Genomic DNA, 20,160 nt, shown 5'->3' with positions numbered 1-20,160 from the left:
CACGGGCCTTCAGCCACCAGCAGCGAGCACAGGACGAGGAGACTGACATCGCCAGAGCTCCAGCTTGCCCTACATCTAGCCTCCACCGGGCACCTCTGCCGGCAGATTTTCGGTACCGTTTGGTACCATTTGGCCCCAGCCGGCCAGCCCCTCGCTAGAGATGCCGGACTGCGGATGCAAACCCCGAGGGCACAACCCCCAAGGGCACACCCCCCGTTTCGCTGCTCGCTCCCCGGTCCCCCCCAGCCATGCTCTCGCCCCTGACGCCCGTTCCCCCCCGCCCCCCCGTTCCTTCCCCGCCGCCCTCCTCCTCCTCTTCCTCATCCTCCAGCGCAGGCGGCGATGCTGAATCACGGCGGGCAGCCGCCCCGCTCCGCCGCCTCTCCCCGGGGACAGCAGCCCGGCTGTCGGCGGAGCCCCCCCGGCTGCCGGCGGGCAGGGGGCTGAGGGGAGACGGCGGTTAAACGGCCGCCGGCAGGGGCGGCACGGGCGGAGGGGGGGATGCAGGCGCCCCGCCGCTCCCCTCACCGTTACCTGGCGGGGCGGCCCCGGCACCGCGCTCCTCTCGGGGGGCGCCTCACGGGCGGCGCGGTGATGTGAGGGGCGGTGCGGCGAGGTGAGGTGCGGCGGAGCCCCCCCGGGCAGCGAGTCCCGCTCCTCCGCCCGCCGAGCCGGGCACTAGCGGGAGGAGGAGCGGGAGCGTAGGGCTGGGAGGCAGGAACAAACCATTCCCTGCGCGGGGGACACCGCCGGCGGCCGGCCGGGCGGCGCCGAGGAGGCCGAGCCCGCCCACACGGGGACGTGACCGCACCGAGCCGCGCGGTGTACCCGGCGCGGGGTGAGGCGGCACCGGGACCGGGACCAGCCCCTCGGAGCCGCCGGTCTCCCTCTGCCTCCCCCGCCGCGGCCGGCAGTGGGAGCGGCCCACGCCGTGTCCCTGCCCGGGAACGCGAGCGGGACGCAGCCGCCGCGCCTCAGGCGGGGACGGGGCCGCCGCTGCCGGGTTGCCGTCCTCCCGCTCCTCCCCTCAGAGCCGCCCTTACCGCCGGCCTCGGCCCTCCCCGGGGCTGACCCCGGCAGCCGGGGTGCTCCCGAGCCCTGCCCCGGTGCCGGGCAGCGTTGGAGGAGGCTCCGGGTGCTCACGGTACCGCGGGCGACAGCTCGGGCCGCCGCTGTAATCCCTGGATCTGTGCTGATTTCCGTCAATTTTCAATATTTTTTTTTTCCCCTTCCCCTTTGGTCTTATAACCAGTGTTTAAACCTCTGCGTGCTGTAGGCAACTCCGAGAGAGCCCTTTCAGGCTTTTTCTACAATGTTTTGCATCCTAGCATAAGACGCGTGACTTAATGACATAAATGGTTCAGCAGAAAAATAAAAAAAAAAAAGGAGAAGCATTCATCAAATAAAGATTTTTAATATTTTTTAACACCTAGCACCGAAGAAAGATGACAATTTGAAACCCGCTAAAATGATGCGAAGCACGTAAAGTTGGTTGAAAATGTGATTGTGAGTCGGTCAGCAGTGTATGTTTTTTTTCCTCCTGCTTTAACATCCTGCAAGGTAAGCTGCTAGTTTAATAGGAACAGGCTGGGGGGTCTTGCAGACGCCAGGCTGGCTGTTAAGGACAGAAAGCCCCACGAGGAATCCTTCAGGGATACAAAAGAGACGGGAGACTTTTCCTGTGCAGTACAGATGCATAGCCTGTAAACCTGAAGAAATTCATACTTTTCACAGACATGTTATTTTTAATTGGTTTTCCTTACAGTTTACATTGTGGTTTTTACAGATATGCAGAAATTATCATTTCTTTACTGCTCAAACCTTGGTTACGCTTGTCAAAAAAATAGAAGCAGAGGTATAATTTGTCCACAAATACATAATCTCATTGAAATTCACGTGCTAGCTTATGTAGGTTAGTGTTTGTAGGAACAGACCTAAATTTTAATGAAAAATCACGTGCCAAAGCAGAGGCAACATGATCCAGGTCTGTCCCCGCGTAAGCATTCTTTATTTTTCTCACAGCTGTGCTACAGGATGCTTGTAGGGAAAGGTCTGATTTTCTTTCCGTTAGAGTCACTTGGAATTATGCCATCGACTGCAGATGAAACGATTTAAAAGGTTGACATGCATTGCATGTAATCTCCAGGTCAGAGCTTGCTGTGGGCCTACATTAGATCCTGTATTTGTTTTTAGCTGTATGCCCCCCTTCTGTACCCTAAACCTATAGCCCAAAGCCTGAGGCATGCCCCCGTGCTGAACTGAAGCACGTTATGTAAGCAGGGAGAGTGGCAAATCACAAAGGGGACTTTCTGACGAGAGATTGTGCCCAGCTGCTGGTTTATAGTTCCCAGGCAAAACTGGAGCCTGAAAATATCACCGTGCCCCCTCCCTGCTCTGCTCCCAGGAGACATTTTCCGGCAGCCTCACTTCCAAGGTGCAGCTAATGCTTCTGCTCTGCCAAGGAGGACTGCTACAAATGGATGCTGGTCTCAGCTGGGAAATCGCAGTCTGTGGCACAGCCTCCCAGAAAAGACTGGAGTCTGACCACACAAATGCTTTTTCTCATCTCCATTACTGGGAGGCAGCAGGCATTAATCTCTTCCAAAATGTGCTTTTAGCTGTTGTTTCCCAGAAGCAGATCAGATTTACTTTTTCTTTTTTTAATGTGACCTGCATTTTGAATAGCTCAAAGTAAGTGCTACTCACTGCCCCAAGTTGAAGTGTTAGAGCTAACAATTTAGTAAGAAATTGCAACTGGGTATTAAATACCCAGATGCTTGATTAGGATCATTAAATCGAGTTTTAGTTTGAATATTGAGCCAGTCTGAACACTGATGCCCTCAAGATAATGTGTGCCTAGATGATTATTGTAAGTAGAAGTAACAGAAAGAAATATCTTTTAGGGCATGAAGATCATCTGATGAATTTCACAAAGAAACAGACAAAGACGGAAAAACCCTAGAGACCAGGAATGAATGTGCCATCAGAAATCTACATATTTCTATTAAATTTGCTTTTCTACAGTTCCACACAGGAATAGTGGGTACTTTTATGGCCTTAAAGTGTGAGGCAGTCAGATCAATCCTATTTCTTAGGAGAAGACTGTTTGAACACCATTTCTATTTTACCTTTCTGGTTACTGGTAACTTACTCCCTGAATAATTATCAGCACTGTGATGCTGAATATTTATAAACCATGTCAAAGTCAGTCAATATTTCTTCAAATTACACAGGGGATAATTAAGTACTTCAAAGACTACTTGTGTTTGAGCAGTGACAAAATAGGCTTTGAAATGAAAACATTTCTCCTGTCCACTCAACCATCACCTTATGGAGGTGCAGTGGGATGCACAATCTGATATGACCCAGAAAACTGGAAGTTGCATTTTGCCTCTGCAGTTGGACCAGGTTTTATCTTCGTGCAGTTGTTTGTGCAGTGGAATACCAGAAAGGCAGAATTTCAAACCATTTGAGATAACAATCATGAAGTTCAAAAGCTTTGAAACAAATCCAGCATGTGGATGTACAATAAGAAATTTATTAATTCCAAGCGTTTTCTTCTGTTTGCACAACATTCCTCTCTGAATACATTTAGTAAGTAGTTAATTATGCTTTTCTGAACAGGTGCATTTTCCAGCTTGCTATAAAACTATATCCAAACAGTCTGCGCAGTCAAAAATCACCTGTGTCCTAGAGTCTGACTCCAAAAAAAGCATTATCAGTCAAAAAACAAGGTTCAGCTCAAGCTCTCATCCTACACTTTATATTCCCTTAGGATTCTGTCTGCAAGACTCCTCAGCCCATTCATATTTTTTGCTTTGAAGAGCAGCACCCATTTCTTTTATAATAAGCCATCTGCTTGGTGTGTTAAAATCCATGCAACAATTTCCCAGCAGCACCAACACCTGCTAATAGGTCATGGAGTTCAGGCAGACACTGCCAGCCTGTCACAGCTTCTTATCTCCCGTCGCTCTAATCTTCAGAGTGCTGTCTGGGATTATCTCCTGGAAATCAAATGCCCAGCAAGATGGCTTTTTAAACCATACATCACCAAACATGTGCCATGTGTCTGATTGAGTTCATTGCCGCTGTAAACATATTTTATTATACAGATCAATGCGAATTTACAAGCTGTAGCAGTATAATATTGACATAACACAGTATTTCATACAATAACTTTTTATAGTCCTCATCACTCCAGACACGCTCTGGGTGAAATTCAGTACTGATGTAAGCAGATACCATAGTACCAAGGGCATCCGCAGACTGCAGTCAATTACACAAACTTAATGGGGCCCCTTTAGTTCAGGCATGGTTTTAAACGGCTTTAAGACATGAGCACTTTATTTTTAGCCACAAAAGATATCATTTCAGTGTGTCTTTATCTGTTTAGTAATCAAAGCTTGGAGGTACTTTTTCAAGTAACCTTGTCAAATTCCTATCTGTTGTCTGCCCTAAGAAAAAGGGAGTCTCATAACTTAAGCAGTTTGGAAAGACATTTCTTTATGCTGAGCAGCCATCATCCAGTAAAAAATTTCCACTGCATGGGAGTTGTAAAACCAAATGATTCGTATTGAAGGAAAGCGAGGAATTTATATCTGTTGGTCAACTAAGCTGATGTCGTAAATCAGGAGATAGTTTTCATAAATATTCACAAACTGGGATAAGATCATACAATATTATCAAAGGCTATCTATGGTATTGCTAGCCTGCAGGCCCAAGTAGATGCGTGAGCAGCTTGTCCTTTTCAGTCGGACATGGGAAATAAACCATTACTTAAGCAGTATGGTCAGGAATCACTGAGAAGAAAAATGGAAATGGAGAAAAATTTCTGCACCAATAAAGCTGTAGTATTTTGGATGTAGTTAGTGTGCCCTTCTATAGCATAAAAGTTCTCAGACTCTTCAAACAATCATCATCTTACCAAGTGTAACTGAAAGCTGTTTCATACAGGTTCATTGAAATTGTGTCCGAAGGGATCAGTTCATTGGTTTGGTGTATTGCAATGTGACAACTACTTTGTGTGATATTGCATTTCTACCACCTTAACAATTTTTAGTAAAGACAATTGGTCTCTATGTTGGTATCTAAGCTTTTTGACCTAGAGAGGTTCTAGGTCTTTTCTTTCAATTATGGACATCTCAAACTTTGCACTTATTTTCATTATTAAGGTCTCTTGATACACTGTTAGTTTAATTTTGGGTTGTGAAGAAGAGAAATAAATCCTTTTACATACAGTATTAAAGTTTGTGTGAAAAGGTTGTCCTAGGCAGGACAGTCTTTCATTCACTTGACAATCCTGTACAATCATTACTCTCAATGCTAGCAGGTAAATATTACGCATCTCCATTAAAATACAGATTCAAATTTTTTTCCCCCAGTGCTATTGGTTCAATGTCACATCAGCAATGAATTTATGTTGCAAGCCACACAGTAGATAAAGATCTGAAATACGTACAAGGTTGAGAAAATCTGTTTTCAGCATTTAGCAAATTTACTTCATGCTTTGCTTGGAACATGACCTTTGGAGTTTCTGGCAGAACAAAGTACACAAGTCCTCCCAGATCCCATTCATGTGCTCAACTGATTAGATGTCATAGACTGTGTTACAAAAATTAGCATAGAGTATTAATTTATATCCTTGTCATGTTTCTTAATAGTTTAAAAATCCCATGATTTTACTTTATAAGTAGTATCTCCAGAATTTGTATCCTGTATAGTATTGATACAGCAGTATCTATATCTTTCTGAATTTGCAGGTCCAGATACAAGTTTTCACATGAACTAAACCCTGAAGAATCCTATACCTCAGAAATACATAGTTTTCTTATAAAAGTGGCTATTGTAGTTTTGATATTTAAATATAATATAGCTGTAGACAGAGCATTAATTTGAAGCTGGAATTTCATTAATATGCACCATTAAAACATTGAAACATGTTCATTCTTCACTGTTTGCACACAAAAAAGTCCTCAAAAGTTAAGATTTTGTAAATCCTAGATGATACAAAAACTTCTTTCCATGGGTCTACCATTGTATCTCAAAGCAGTTTCTAGCTGCATGAATAGATCAGTTCTGGGGTTGTTAAATACAAGCAAAATGCTTTCCCCAGCTGTAAAATTTTGCAAGGGTGACAAGCATCTTCTAATGACTATGACAGGACTACAGAATCCTTTTAAGTATTTACTGGTATGTTGTTTTTTTCCACCTACATAATATAAATACTATTGTTCTCTTGCTAAAAAGAACGCTAGATGTGTCTGTAACCATGCGGTACATGGAAGAGAGGATAAAGCATTTCTGAACTCAAAGTCATTTCATTACTAGACTTGAAAGAAAGCAGCACAGTGAAGTGACAGCAGAATCAATACTACCTTCTCCAGTGTAGTAAGATGGAGAAGTTTCATGAACAGTGAAAAATTTTTCTTAATGTCCATACCACAAGGTGCACTGTGCTGCATGATGCAATGCCATCTAAACTACACACACTGAATTCTGATTTGTCAGAGCTTATTTATGCACAGGGTCAGATGCTCGGGTGCCTCTGCACTGCAATTTGGTTTCCTCAAATGCCTCTTAGCCTGGCCAGGTGGGCACCCTGAACGCATCATGCACTGCCTCTCACCCGTTCAAATTAGGATGTTGCAGCAGAGGACATAGGGGTAATAAAAGCAGCAAAATATTTTTGGAGAAAAAAGTAGAAAGACATATACTGGGGGTCAAGGTCTAGCAATCTGCATTTATAGGAATAGTTAAGGTTAGAATCACAGTAACCTCTTTAGCAACATATGGTAAAACCCTACCAAGGCTGAATTTGTACTGTACAGCAAGTAAAACAGAACAACTGTCTGTTTACATGGGACAGGTCTTCATGCAAGAAACAGTACTGAATGGCAGTTCTCATTGCATCTGGGCTGTGGGCAGTACTCTGAATCTTCTGTAAATTACATGAGCTTAAGAAAGTTCAAATTTATATTACAGAAATACAACATACTAGGAGGCAGCAAGAGTATGACTGCTCATTACGGGAGCACAAGACAAGAGAGATCCCCCTACCACAGAACAAGAGCCTCAGCAACCCATCTCATATTATCTGAGCAAGGTAAGCAGAACAGACCTGAGACAACAGCTGGAACCAAACAACAGCCCATATCATAAGGCAATATTGTGGTGATGAGACAGGTACAAAGCCAAGCTAGGAAGCCACCCTAGAGATACAGCTAGTACACAACAGCTTTACACCTAGGCTAGGCCCATGCAAGATACCAGCATTCCTCTAGCATAGCCTAAGTAGGAGGCTGAAAGCTCAGGGCAGAATAAATAGAGCTCTGAAGGGTGTGGGGGAGCCTCCAGGTGGGGCAGATCAGAGCCACTAAGGCTTATTAGTGTCCTCTGTAGCCTGATACAGTAATTTTCATAGCAAGGAGGATTTGTGGGTATCTTTCCTTTGAAGCTCTGCAATAGCATGTAAGATTTTCCATTTTGTATTACCTTTCATAATGTGTTTTTGTATTGTATGTCTTATATGAGTTTTATCTATGTTTGTATAGATGGGTATGTGAAATTTAATTTGATCTGTTGAACAGAGGGAACCTTTCCATATAACAACACAATTTTGTTTGCTTAATCTTTTCAGTTGAATCTTGCTTGGTATTTATAATAAAAATTTCTGTTTCTAGAAAGATAAGCAGCATAGGAGTCAGCTCATAGGAGAGCTAAGGTAATATTTTCTATAAGCTGAGCAATGTTTACTTGGTTTTGTTCTATTACTTTTAGAAGCTTTGAATTTACCTGTATTGTAAAATACTCACTAAAAGGATTTATTAACAGAGGTTATATAATAAACTGAGATATATGAACTGAGGACTTGAGGAACAATATGCTATGAAATGATTTTATTATGTTTAATGTGGATTCCTTTGGGGGGGGGGGGGGAACTTGCATCATCATGAAAGATGCTTTATTCTTTTAAAATGAATAGGGTTCAAAATGTTGAAATGTTGAAAAGACAATTTAATAACAGTCCTAATTCCTTTAAAGGACTGTGTTTTTACTTAAAAAGGAAAGGTTTTTTTCAGATGATAATTTGAAGCAGGTAGTGGCAGACTGTGGGTTTGCTACTCTCCAAGTCCCATCCTACTTCTATATCAGACTAAATGTCTATTGCAATAAAGTAGGTGGAAGAGAAATGTTGACTCAGAATAACTTTGTTTTGTAAAAAGCACACCAAAATTAGCAGGACGATGGAAACTTGATAAGATTTTTACCATTTAAAACTCTGACAGTTGTGGAAGATTTAAATAGTTTTGCTCTTTTTTTTCCTCACTTATATTTTCCTTTTATTCTGTCCTCACTTAAAGACTACATGAAACTTAAAACAATATGAACTTGGATTACTTGAACAAGAAACTCTTTAATTTCCTTCTTCTCTCTCACAAAAAGGAAAGGAAGAGTGACGTTCCTAGCATTCAACCAAAAACTCTTAAGGTAACTGAACCTCACAAATGAAATATTTAATTCTTATTTAACTCTTATTTAATAACTTTATTGCTTAAGACTCTTCATTATCTAATCACAAAAACATAGGCTTTATACATGAGATAATGACACTGTCATGGGTTTTCCATAAGCTAGTTTGGGGTGTATTTTTATACCAAGTACCAGGTAGAGAGCTACAACATTCACAAGAAGTAAATGGAGATTTCTTTCTTAATTTAAGGCATAATATAGAGTTCAAAATTAACTTGTTCATGTATGACCAAGCTCACTTGTCTATCTGTCTCTCACAGATAACAATTATTTTGCAGACAACAATGAAAGGGGTACATACACTGAAAAAATACTGCACTTTAAATCCAGAATAGAAGTGTAATACTGTAGAGCAGTAATAATCATTTTCTGAAGCAACTCTTTGTAGTAAAGTAGTAGTAGTGAAGGCCAGGAGAGGACACAAACTAGATAAAACTTAAATCTCACTTCTAAAGTATCATCTGGAAAAATAAATAAATAAACAAAAACCTTGAGTTCCAAAATATCAGGGACACAATTGTCAGGCTGGCTTTATTTAACTTTATGGAACCGCGTGTAAGGTTGAAACAGCACACAAGGTTCTTATCAGTAAGGGTAAGCTTGGAAATACCTACCATCTAGCTAATACTTAACCCCTCTATTTAGTTGCCAATTAGATATAGCAATATTGGAAAGAGTAACACTTTAATTTTCCCAGAACTATTTTTAATCAGCTTTCTGACAGGCTCTTCACCTTTCTAAAGCTGCTACCTCAAAAACAAAAACATGCTGTCAAATTAAAATGAGAAGCAGAGTTTTCATTTCTGTATAGTTAGTTTTCTTTATAATCTCATTTCATTATATATGTATATGTAAGTATTAAATCAATAAATATTTATCACAAGCAATGTAGAAAATGAGAGGAAAAGCTGTCAGAAAATATTTATTTTTGCTATATATCAGAAAATAAAACAAGTACAGACTAAAAGTATAAAATGTTCCAAGAGAAGTGTGCAATATATATTTTTACAGAGACTGTCTCCTCATACAGGTACAGATACAGAGTTTGGCTGTTCCAAAATGACCTATTTATTTCCTCAAGGTCCCCAGCTTTTTTTCTGATGTTTACAGGGGTTGTCCTAAGCAACCAGATAAACCAGAGACATTTAAAGGGGCCTATCTTGTTTGTGCTGTACTATCCAAATCGCAGAAAGACAACGAACTTCAGAGTGCCCTGCCTATGGAGAAATGCACAGCCTGATGTAGGAGCATATTTAAATTCCTTCACACCTACTTTCTGTAGAAAAGCAACAAGACTGCTACAACCATACCTTACATAATCATGATGAAGTCTGGGTTTGGTTCAGACGGGAGAACATATTTCTGTGATTTTTTTCCCTGCCCATGGCAGAGGGGTTGGAACTGGATGATCTTTAAGGTCCCTTCCAACCTGAACCATTCTATGAATACAATAGATAATGTAGCTTAAATGTCCTTATTTTATAGGAAAAATCCCATGAAATTGGAGGACTGATTTGTCTAAGAAGCAATAGTGATTCCATTGAGTGGTTATGACATTTTATATCAACTAGGATAGAAAATGGAGGCCCTACTCAAAGTTAGGACATCATTTTGAATGTCCAAACGTACATTAAAACAGTTTGTTCAGACCAAATGTCTGCAAATTATTTTATTTGGAACTGTTGGAAAGTGACTAGAAAGCTCTGTGCACAAAGCAGCCGCACAGCCAAGGATAAACCTGGACTGCTCATGCATTGCTGAGACCATAACAAAAGCACAGGTTCTCCTAGCCATAAGCAGCACTCTTTCTTCCCAAGCTGAACGTGTTACCTCCCCTGCAATTTTGTGTCTTAAAAGACCGTAGTATGTTTTCCTGTTGAATGAGACAAGGTCTAAAAGTTCTTCTCTGTAACGATTTTATCTGTTTTGTGTTCTCTGCTTTTTCTGCGTGTGCTGTAGTTCTTCTGGCTTCTTTATTCTCTCCCTTTACCATTTTCAAAATCTCTTCTGTTCTGCACTACTTTATTCCCTTACTGTGGTTACAATGTTCTCCTCTCTTGCAGCAGGGTTAAGATGCCCTTCACAAGGGGTTCTGCTGGTTTCTCCATGCTTCTTCCAGCCTTTCTCTCCTCCCCTCCCTAGAAATCCCAGCTGCCAGGGGACTGCCACTCTCTAACAGCACTGGAACTTCCAGAAGCCCTTGACATCATTTGTCTGTCTCAACCTGAGATTTATGGATGAAAAAGCACTGCGCAACTGATAAGTATTGGCAATGATTGTATTATTGGTATGTAAAAGGATCATTATTTAAAACATTTAGCTCCCCATTGAAACAGGTAGCAGATTAGAAAAGAAATATCCCTCCCCTATCTTCCATTAAGAAAGTACTTTTAAATGAAGGACAAAGTAACCTGCATTTATCATACTTAGCATACCTAAGAAATTATAGGAATAAATTACTTGCCTAGGAGAACCATTGCTAATGTCTTTTTTACCCAATCAGATTCTGTCCTATACTAACCTTGATGGAACAAATATGGCTAATTATGCTCCTTTCTCTGCAATACTTTGGTGGAATGTTATGGCAGCATGTAAGCGAAGTGTTTTCTTTAAGATGCTTTATAAGAAGGAACAGCTGCAAAAATAGAATAACCCAGGCCCAGTACTACAGATAATATCCTGATGCCACTGATTACAAAGCTTCTTTTGAGTACGAAGTAGGATTTTGTTCTAGACTTCCAGGAAAAATACTTTTATCTTCAACAAAGGCTTTTATGGCCTTTGCCTCCGTGTGTGTGCGCTCAAGGGATTAGAAATCTCAACTGTGGTTTGCCTTTTTAATAATGACCAGGTAGGGCCCCAACTCATTTAGACATGCACGCATATTTATGTTCAAATCTGTTAGTGTAAATGAGGCCTAATGTCCCCATTATTTGGACAAAGCAGGGGATGCTAACCATCATCCAAGTGTGATGCTGAATTTCAGTAGCTTTCAACTATTAAAAAATAATTACATTGTAAGTAAATTTGCAGTACAACAGAGGGGGGAAAAAAGTAAGTGAACTGAATGGAATGGGAAAGGAGAGGAAGGGAGACAAAAAGGGATAAAAAAGGAGTACAGGCAGAGTGTGAGAAGACATATTATAGCGTATTTAAAGGCTCCTTTAAAAGCTCTTGAAGCCTTTAGCATTAGGAAAAGGACGCTTCTTAGATCTCTGACAAAAGATCCAGAGGATATTCAAAGGTATCTGTTTTAAGTGATCCACACAAAATTGCATCACCCCAAGTTAAAATATTGCATCTGGCCATAACATAAATAAGTGTCAACGTTATCCCTAACAGGGTCAGGTATCTGTATGGCTATATGTTCTCTATTAGATCTTGATTAATTGTCTTTTCCAGAAATTATTTAAAAGTAGTTTAAGTATTTCTTTGGTTTCCAGTGCTGTAAGTTAATTTCTATATGTAGACATTTGATTCATATATTCCTTGGGAATAGATCTGCTGTTTGTGCAAAATAGAATGGATGGAGATCTTTCATGCATATGTGACAATTAAAATGGTAATACCTAATACTAATTTAGAAAACAAACAAACTTTCACATTCCTGTGAAAAACCTGTATTTCATGTTTATAATCTTTTAACATGGATTTTAAAAAAGGTTCACTGGGAGCAACATATTTATGTCAACTATTATTAGAAAATGAGTTAGTTTCAGATGTTAAATCGAGTTTTAAAAAAATCTGTAAATCTGTCTTGGATTAAATGCAAGTAGAAGTCAAAGATCTCTGGGATAAAAAGAACATGCTTGAAAATATTCTCTTGCTGGATTGGTCATGCAACTATCGAAAGTACAGAACATCTGATATCAAACCACATTCTGCCAGTGACATCTTAGATTCTAGAGTTGAGAGGGAAAAGCTTTTACATCAGTATTTGCATTACAACCACTTGGAACAACCACTTTATGTTGCTGAGGATTAATACATTCTTCTTGGCTAGCACCATAGATACTTGTCTGACAAAGCTAGAAGGAGATCTACAAACCAAAAATAGATCTTCAAAAATTTCTAAGTTTGTTTCTTGGCTGTTTTTTTTTTTGGATGGAAAGTGGCTTTTACTGTTTGTTTATTGCATGAATTGATTCATGCCTATAAATGCAATACTATAATTTTCTTTATAATTTTTCATAATGAAAGGTTGCTGGTATAAATGTTCCCTTAGAGTTTTAGTTTTCTGTCTCCTAAGTGTGAGGAAAAGGCACATGATGCACATGATTAAAAAATGTCTGTAATCATCTGAACCTAGAATGACTCCTCATTTATGGCACTGGCAGTAATAAGAAATGAAAGACACTGAAGAAATCAGAGCATTTAAAGTCTCAAATTCTGGAAATACCAGAAACTACTGGAAAAGAATAAAAGAACACTCCAATGTACATCTGGAAGCACTAGGTGTTATTTAAAAGCAAGTCAACCAGAAGGTTTTCCTTCTGAAAATAGCAAGTGCTGATGCATTTGGCATATTTAGCAGTTTTCAGCAATCCAGGCAAAACAGGATAGTTCGAAAGCTGTTACAAAAAATGAGGAGTATTATATTCTAAAAAAAAATTAAAAATAATAATTAAAAAAACGTATGAAAGTTACATATTTTGAACCTGAAGGTTTGAAAGTATTTTGTAGTTTATACAGTTGGGGTGACAAATTTTAGCTCAGTATATTTTTGCCTGTTACAAGGTATTATAATAAAGCATGGCATTAGTCTGTCTTAGGGTAAGGACTACTGAAGATTTTTATATTTAAGAAAACCTTCCAATTCTATAAAGCTAATTAGCCCCTGGTTTGCAATAAAATGGAGAGGGAATAGTACAGTAATAGATTGCTGGGAGAAGTAGACCCCAAATGAGGCAATTTAGAATATGCTGAGGAAATGGTACTTGAATAAAGCATTGGACTGCATAGTGTTCTGACACCTTAGATGTGACCAAGGCTCAAAATATTGTAAGACAAAGAAGTTAGATTTTTAAAAGTACGCAGAGCTTGAAATCATAAACAAGGAATAACAACACAAATTGAGCAAATAGGAGAAGCTGAAAGCTAAGCAAAAGCTTGTATTAATTTGACAGACTCTTCAAGCACCAGGATTGTGAACCATGAGCAAACTGCATGTTGTTAACACCTCTGACTGAGATGACCGTTCTCATATGAACAAAGGACCTTTGCAGAAGATGGTGTGTGCAAAAGAAACAACAGTATGATGTAACCACGAGAGCAAATAGTAGTTATGCACGTCTAATTGAATGTAATACATATCCCATTATTTCTAGGACCTGTGTTATAACCCCCTGAGAAAATCAACTGCTTGGAGAAAGATAAATGGGTAAAATTCAGGGTTTGTGTTTCCCCAGAAAATGTATTGTTTCTGTTCAAAAACATGCTTCTAGGTAAAAATAATAAACCAGGAGAGCCATCCTAGACTGGTTTTCTATTTTGAGAGAGCACTACTAAATATATTACAGCTGAAGAGCTGATTCTGCATTAAAAAAGCTTCATAGCTAGACTTCTTTACCCAGTGATGATATATGACTGGGGGACACAAGTTATAGGACAGGCACTTGAGTAGAATACAGTGAAGGTTGGATTTAGGTATGTCAATACTAACTGTCGTTATTCCTAATTTATTGGGTTGCTTGAAATGATTTTATAATACTAAAGCAGTAAAAAGATTTGCAGAGTATGTACAAAAGAAGCTGGTAGTTACTTGCAAAAATCTCATGGAGAAACAGTAACAAAACCCACACAACTAGAGAGCTGGTAACAGTAGCATCTGAGAAGAACTGGCATGTGAATAGCTACAAAAGTATAAATAAAGCTGACTGATCCCATCTCTATTTAAAGTGATTGGGATCCTGGAAGCTGTTGTCAGCAAGGAGTGAATATAATCCAGTAAGAATATATGATGCAAATCAACACAAATGGTAGTGACACTTTGAAGTCAGACTAACATTTGCTGAGCAGCAGCAAAGTTGGTGGCTTTGTATCTTATAAATCACATCTTTGGAAAAACAAAGCAAACAAAAAACATAAACACTTTTTAAATACCAAAAGAGAGGAAAGAAATGGCAAAGACTCATGTTTTGCTTGGGGAAAAAAAAAAATCACTTGGTTGGAAGCAAAAAAAAAAAAGTTTAAAAGATCAAATTTTGGGACCTAGCACTTAATGAAAATGTGAATTTTCTATCTCCAGCAGAAGTATCACTGATATTTCAAGCAAATCTGTGAATATAAACCATGATATGAATACCTCTGAGGTCAGCTAAATGTTAATGATATGGATATTACTTTGTTTATAAGTGTAAGGAATTCTGTGTGATATTCAAATTGCTTAAGAATTGTTATTAAACTCAGGAAAGGTATACATGATGCTAGGAATTGTTTAGTATTTTGAAAGAGGCATAATTTTTCTAGTCTTAGAAGTTCTGCAGATACACATGCTCAGTCAAGCAGAAGCATTTGAAACTGTATCATGAAATAAAGAGGATCCCTTTAGAGCACCTTGGCTCCAGAAAAGTCACTGAACACACTGGACAACAGAAGAACTTATTTTGGGCTTTCTGTTTACCAGGATCATTTCAGTAAAGCATACTTTCAATATATTTTACTTTCCGTTCTATTAATGCCACAGTCTACACTGACTCTATTCAAATTTCTACTTGGCTATGTAAGTACTGAAGGTGAAAGCATATCCTAAAAAACATGCTTAGTTATTTTTTTGTTAATTTGGTGCCACTGTTTTTGAGATGAATACAAAGAAATTTTTAAGTCTGCTTCTGTAATGCTAAGTAAAAGAAGTTCTCTCTTAGAAGACTTTTCTTATATCGTGTAACTATGATCAGACGTCAATGTCTTTGATATACAATGCACACAGATATCTGCACTGGAGTTCTGACCAGAATTTTTTCCTTCTAACTCATTCTAGCACTTAAAAGAAATCAAGTGGTGATAACAAGCTCAAAATTTGGTGTTTTTTGTCATAAATCTTCATACCAAAAGATGACACAGCATGACATCACTGTGTGATGACAGGGGACATCAAGAAGAAAAGGAAAAGCAGGTAAGAGATGTCTTCTAAAAAAAAAAAGTTAATGTCTCTCAATAAACACTGTTTTCTTGTGCTCTATTATTTAGTAATACTATTTTTTTCTTGACATCCACTCCAATTGGGCATGATTCTAATGTATTTTCCCTTCTGTTATCTAAATAAAATTATAAGAATACCTCTTAGAAAGTGAAAAATAAGCTTTTAAACTAGAATGAGGGATTCTCTGCATGGTGATACTGTGAAATAATCTAAATTATGTTTTTCAGATGCAGTAGTCAAGCCTCATAAACTCTTTGTGTGAACTCTTTTAGTTAGGATTAAAGTGACCTTCATTTAAGGTAGCCTATTTCACTTCCAAAGTAAGTTAAACTAAATTGAATTTAGGTCACTTTTAATTCTGAATAAAAATACGTACAGAGGCATTCAATATAGCTTAATGTACTTTAAATTAACAAGTGTAATTAACTTGGAGATCTCTGTAGAAAAGGCCTAAAAAGAGAAATCTAAAAACACTACTATTTTTGTTTTAATCTTTTTATTCTGCAAAAGGTAAGTGATCCAGAGTATCAATGCTCAATACACAGTAAGAACAAACATTAGTATAATATTGGTCACATCTAAATTACAGTAAGCATGCAAATAATGAAGATTCAAGTGTGCTGAAAATGTTTTAATATACAGTTTATTAAACAGCTACACATTTTGAATAGAAATACTCATTGTGTAGTCAGAGTTATTCAAACTTTGTGACTAGACTGGAACTATGTTAGACAACTATACCATTCATTTTTACTTAAGTTTTGCTCTTTCTATAGTTCGTGTACTGCAAACCAAATATGTTGCTGAACTACTTGAAGTGCAAGAACAAGACATGCAATTAACTTCTTCAGTGTTCTTCTCTGCTCTTATATTTTGTACACAATCAACCGTTCAGAGTGAACCAAATCAAGATATTTTTTACTACCTTGCTTTTCTTGGCTAGGCAATCTATCATGGATTCAAAATGTTTGGACACCTGTGTACAAAAGTTAAGGTCTTCTCTTGATGTGGATAAGGAAAACTTTAAAATGAGCTGATGGCAGCAGGATACACAAAAGGAACATAAAGTTAGTTACAGAAGTCAGTCAGTAAGAATTTTCCTTAACAGTTATTAGTAGTTCATTCTGAATCACCAATTTGCAGGCAGTGTCTTCCACAAACATGGAAGAATCTGCAGAACAGTAATAAGCAACTGAAAGAAGTGTTGTTTGACTGATAGTGAGAGACTATGCCTCTTCTCCCAAATGATCACATAAGATAAAGGGCAAAAACTGAGCAGCTGGACTTACCCATTAAGGAGGTCTGTAATTTATCTCTGCAAAAAAACATGTTTAATCAGTAGGACATTGATCACAAGACAGCACCTAGTACCTCCAATGAATGAATATATATCTACTATCCATAGTAAAACTGACAAATGTTATCTTGTCAAGAGGCAATACTGAAGGAAGGCAGAAGCACAGCTCAAACTTTCCTTTTTTAATCTATATTTAAAACACCAGGGAAAAGAAAATAAATCACCACCTTGCAACCTTATGACTCTTGAGAGGTTTATGGTGAAACAGGTATAGCTAAAAGCAGTAAGAAAATATATAAACAATATATAAACACTTTGCTTCTGTGTTTTAAATACTTTCTCTGACCAGTGGCTATCCTGGGAAATGTCTAGCACCAAGAAGGGAAGGATGGAAGTGGCAAAGTGTTGACTGCAAGTGTAAAATTCCTTTGGAGCATCTTCCTTTAAGTGTACCTAGTCACACTGAAGGAACCTCAAGTTATTCTTAATTAAAAAGCCTCCCACTTTGAACTAAAACGTCTTACAAAATTGCAACAGTCACAGGTGGGCAGTATGCTTTCCTGAGGCTCCAGATTCCTCCTGGACTCACAGTCAGAGTGCATCAATGAGCATTTTTCAGGGCAATTGATAGAGCAAGTTGTTGTATCAAGTTGCTCTGGTTTCATTTGGATTCAGGAGCTGGTAATTTCAGATACTGTAGAAACACAGTGTAAGACCTTTCTTTTGCTCTTCTCTGTGAGGATGGGTCTCAGTAGCAATGAGTTGGGCATCAATGGATTTGGCCTTACCTGCACAATGATGTACTGTATCACTCTGTACAGCTACTGCATGGAGCAGGGGAAATTGCTGTACTTGAGCTTTCATCCTCTCCCCTAGCATATCTACATGACATAGCTGATATTTTCTTGGCACATCTGAAATTATGCTGCAGCAATGAATATTCCTGTTTCTGGGTCAGGAGCTGTAAAATTTGGAAAATAGCTTCTATATTCACCAAGAGATACACATGCTTCTTGACACTTCAACAACCTGCTAGAAAAACATCCCACACTGGGCTAGCTGGCAGCAGGAAACGTGCCAGTAGTCTGGAACAACCTGAAAGGAAAACAAAGAGTTAAATGCCAAATATATCAGTCTGTTTAGGAGTAGAGAAGGAAGCTGGCAGTGGTATTCAGAGATGCCGGAATGTGGGATTTAGGGAAAAGCAGTCAAAGACGGGTGTTCAAACCGTGCAATTTACAAGCACTGCTGCAATCCTAAAGCCACATCAATAGAATACCAACTAAGGCAGGTGTGTATCCATTACCTGAGCAGAGCCTATATGCTCAGAGTAAGAATTATCAGTATGAGTGTACAAAGCTGTCAGACTCTATATGCCAATCCCTTGCAATGCAGGCCCACCTTACATGCAAGGGAAGAAAGTTAAGTTGTGTAATGCTTTAAATGTAGTGATTTGTTTCAAATCCGTATTGAAATCAACTATTGTAGTTGCTGCAGAAATGCTGCTATCTCATCTAGAAATTGGTGTGATTACTGAGAGAAATGAAATGTGGCTCCAGAAGTAATTACTGTATGAAAAAGTGATTTCCATTAAAAGCACATGTGAGAGCCTCCAATCTACCAGAAATTTATCTTCCCTGTCCTGAAATGACCCTCTCATTTTTAGTTCTGAGTCTACGTAGAGTTGAATCTACAAGTTTCATTAGGGAACTATACATCTTCTACAGAGCTTTAGGCTTTATCAGAGAAAAAGATTGGTCTTGCTAGGATATTCCTAATCAATAGTACCCAACGAATATGTAGAAAAATGGATTAAAACCCACTGTGAGTCACTGAAACTACATCATTAAATGTGTATAGCTCTAAAACTGCTGGGCTGAACTTCTTGCAGCATAGCTATTTTTTTTAAATCTTAAACAAATCAGCAAAACAAATGAAATCTAAAATTTTTAGATTGTGCCATTACTGAGTTTTTCTAACATATGAACAGAGCATTTTTCATATTTGCATGATTTGATTGTTTAACCAATTGTGTTGAAAGAAACTTAAAGAAGAGATTACTGTTGTGTGAGCAGTGGCATGAGGCACTTCGGCGTCAAAGGATTTTATATAAGGATGTTAAGTAAGGCAGATTGAGAATTAGGGCTAAGGGCTAGAATTAGAGTCAATGCTTTGAATGCTAACTATATATACGCATATATATACTATAACAAAACATTGATAAATTGTGCAATTAATTCATTAATATTAACCTATTAAGATAGCATCAGTTGTGTCTGCAGAGTGAATGAGAATGTCCGGCTCTGAGTCTGTATATCTTCATTTAGACACATAATACTGAGATCATGGAAGTGGTTCATTTAATGTTTCACAGCACTGACGTGTTATATGTTATGTTTTTGATTGAGAGTGCTTGGGTGTAAACATTTATGCAAATGTATCAGTGCTGCATGTGTATTCCAGGCATGTGCTTATCTGAGAACTAGCATAATGCATTGCTGCACATATATATGCATGCTGTGTGCGCGTATACAGAATTTTGCAGAAAGATGTGCTCTGACCAGCCAATCCTTGTCCAGCAAATCCCAGAGGGTAGTAATGGCTATTGGACCTTGGTGGATCCTCACATATGGAGCCTGTGCAGCATGGTTTGCTAGTGAAGGGATGAGCTCTAACGCCAAGAATATGTTAAAGATACTGCAGCATATCTCATTTGTTAGCAGTGCTGCTGCTGTCTTCTCAAGGATATCAAAATGCCTGTCAGCACCTGGATGAAAATCAGCTGACTCAGATTCAATCTGGCTGAGATGAAAATGATGATGGCTGGAGTGGGGAAAATGTTTAAAACCAGGGTAACATCTTTATCTGTGACAATATCATCAGACGCTTATCTATCAAAATGTAACAGTGCCTCAGGTTTTGTTTTGGTTTGGATTCTGTCATTGTCTGAGCGATCGTGATGGTCAGTTGCAAAAGTACCCTTTTCTTTTCCCGAGCTCAACTTCTCGTTGTGCAGATCTAGCCATTGCTATCTACTTGCTCTTCCCTGCCAGAATGAACTACCAGGAACTCCCTGAACCTCTAGGTGAGTGCCTAGAGAATTAAGACACTCCAGCTGTGGCAAAATGTGACAGTCCTCTTCAACAGTAGCGGTATTGCTGCTCCCAGTGGTTTGCAGGTTATTTCCTCACTG

General features: G+C 39.1%; 1 protein-coding gene and 1 long non-coding RNA gene across 16 annotated transcripts in view; one reads left to right on the top strand and one right to left on the bottom strand.

The window, feature by feature from the left end:
* TTLL7 (tubulin tyrosine ligase like 7) overlaps positions 1-672 on the bottom strand; it is a 72,131-nt gene extending 71,459 nt beyond the window's left edge. For 4 of the 8 annotated variants that reach the window (XR_010833361.1, XR_010833362.1, XM_048059159.2 and 1 more), the window contains exon 1: positions 535-663. The gene's annotated coding sequence lies outside the window, so the exon portion shown is untranslated. Of the gene's footprint in view, positions 1-534 lie in introns of all 8 variants that reach the window. The other 4 variants (XM_048059158.2, XM_048059161.2, XM_048059162.2 and 1 more) reach the window with 2 other exon arrangements.
* LOC106034039 (uncharacterized) lies at positions 276-20,150 on the top strand. Of its 8 annotated transcripts, none has more exons than XR_010833365.1 (8): positions 276-616; positions 6,982-7,102; positions 7,680-7,720; positions 8,361-8,487; positions 10,672-10,816; positions 13,656-13,760; positions 15,509-15,643; positions 16,447-16,697. It is a non-coding gene; the product is annotated as an uncharacterized lncRNA (long non-coding RNA). The 8 variants fall into 8 exon arrangements; XR_010833364.1 differs by lacking the exon at positions 13,656-13,760 and adding an exon at positions 1,434-1,560 and having other exon boundaries at positions 277-616; XR_010833369.1 differs by lacking the exon at positions 13,656-13,760 and having other exon boundaries at positions 10,596-10,816.
* The last annotated feature ends 10 nt before the right edge of the window (positions 20,151-20,160 follow it).

The sequence above is a fragment of the Anser cygnoides genome, chromosome 8 (genome assembly GCF_040182565.1).
Source record: "Anser cygnoides isolate HZ-2024a breed goose chromosome 8, Taihu_goose_T2T_genome, whole genome shotgun sequence".
Classification (NCBI taxonomy): domain Eukaryota; kingdom Metazoa; phylum Chordata; class Aves; order Anseriformes; family Anatidae; genus Anser; species Anser cygnoides.
Note: the sequence above shows the minus strand (reverse complement) of the source record. Positions and strands in the feature narration are given on the sequence as shown.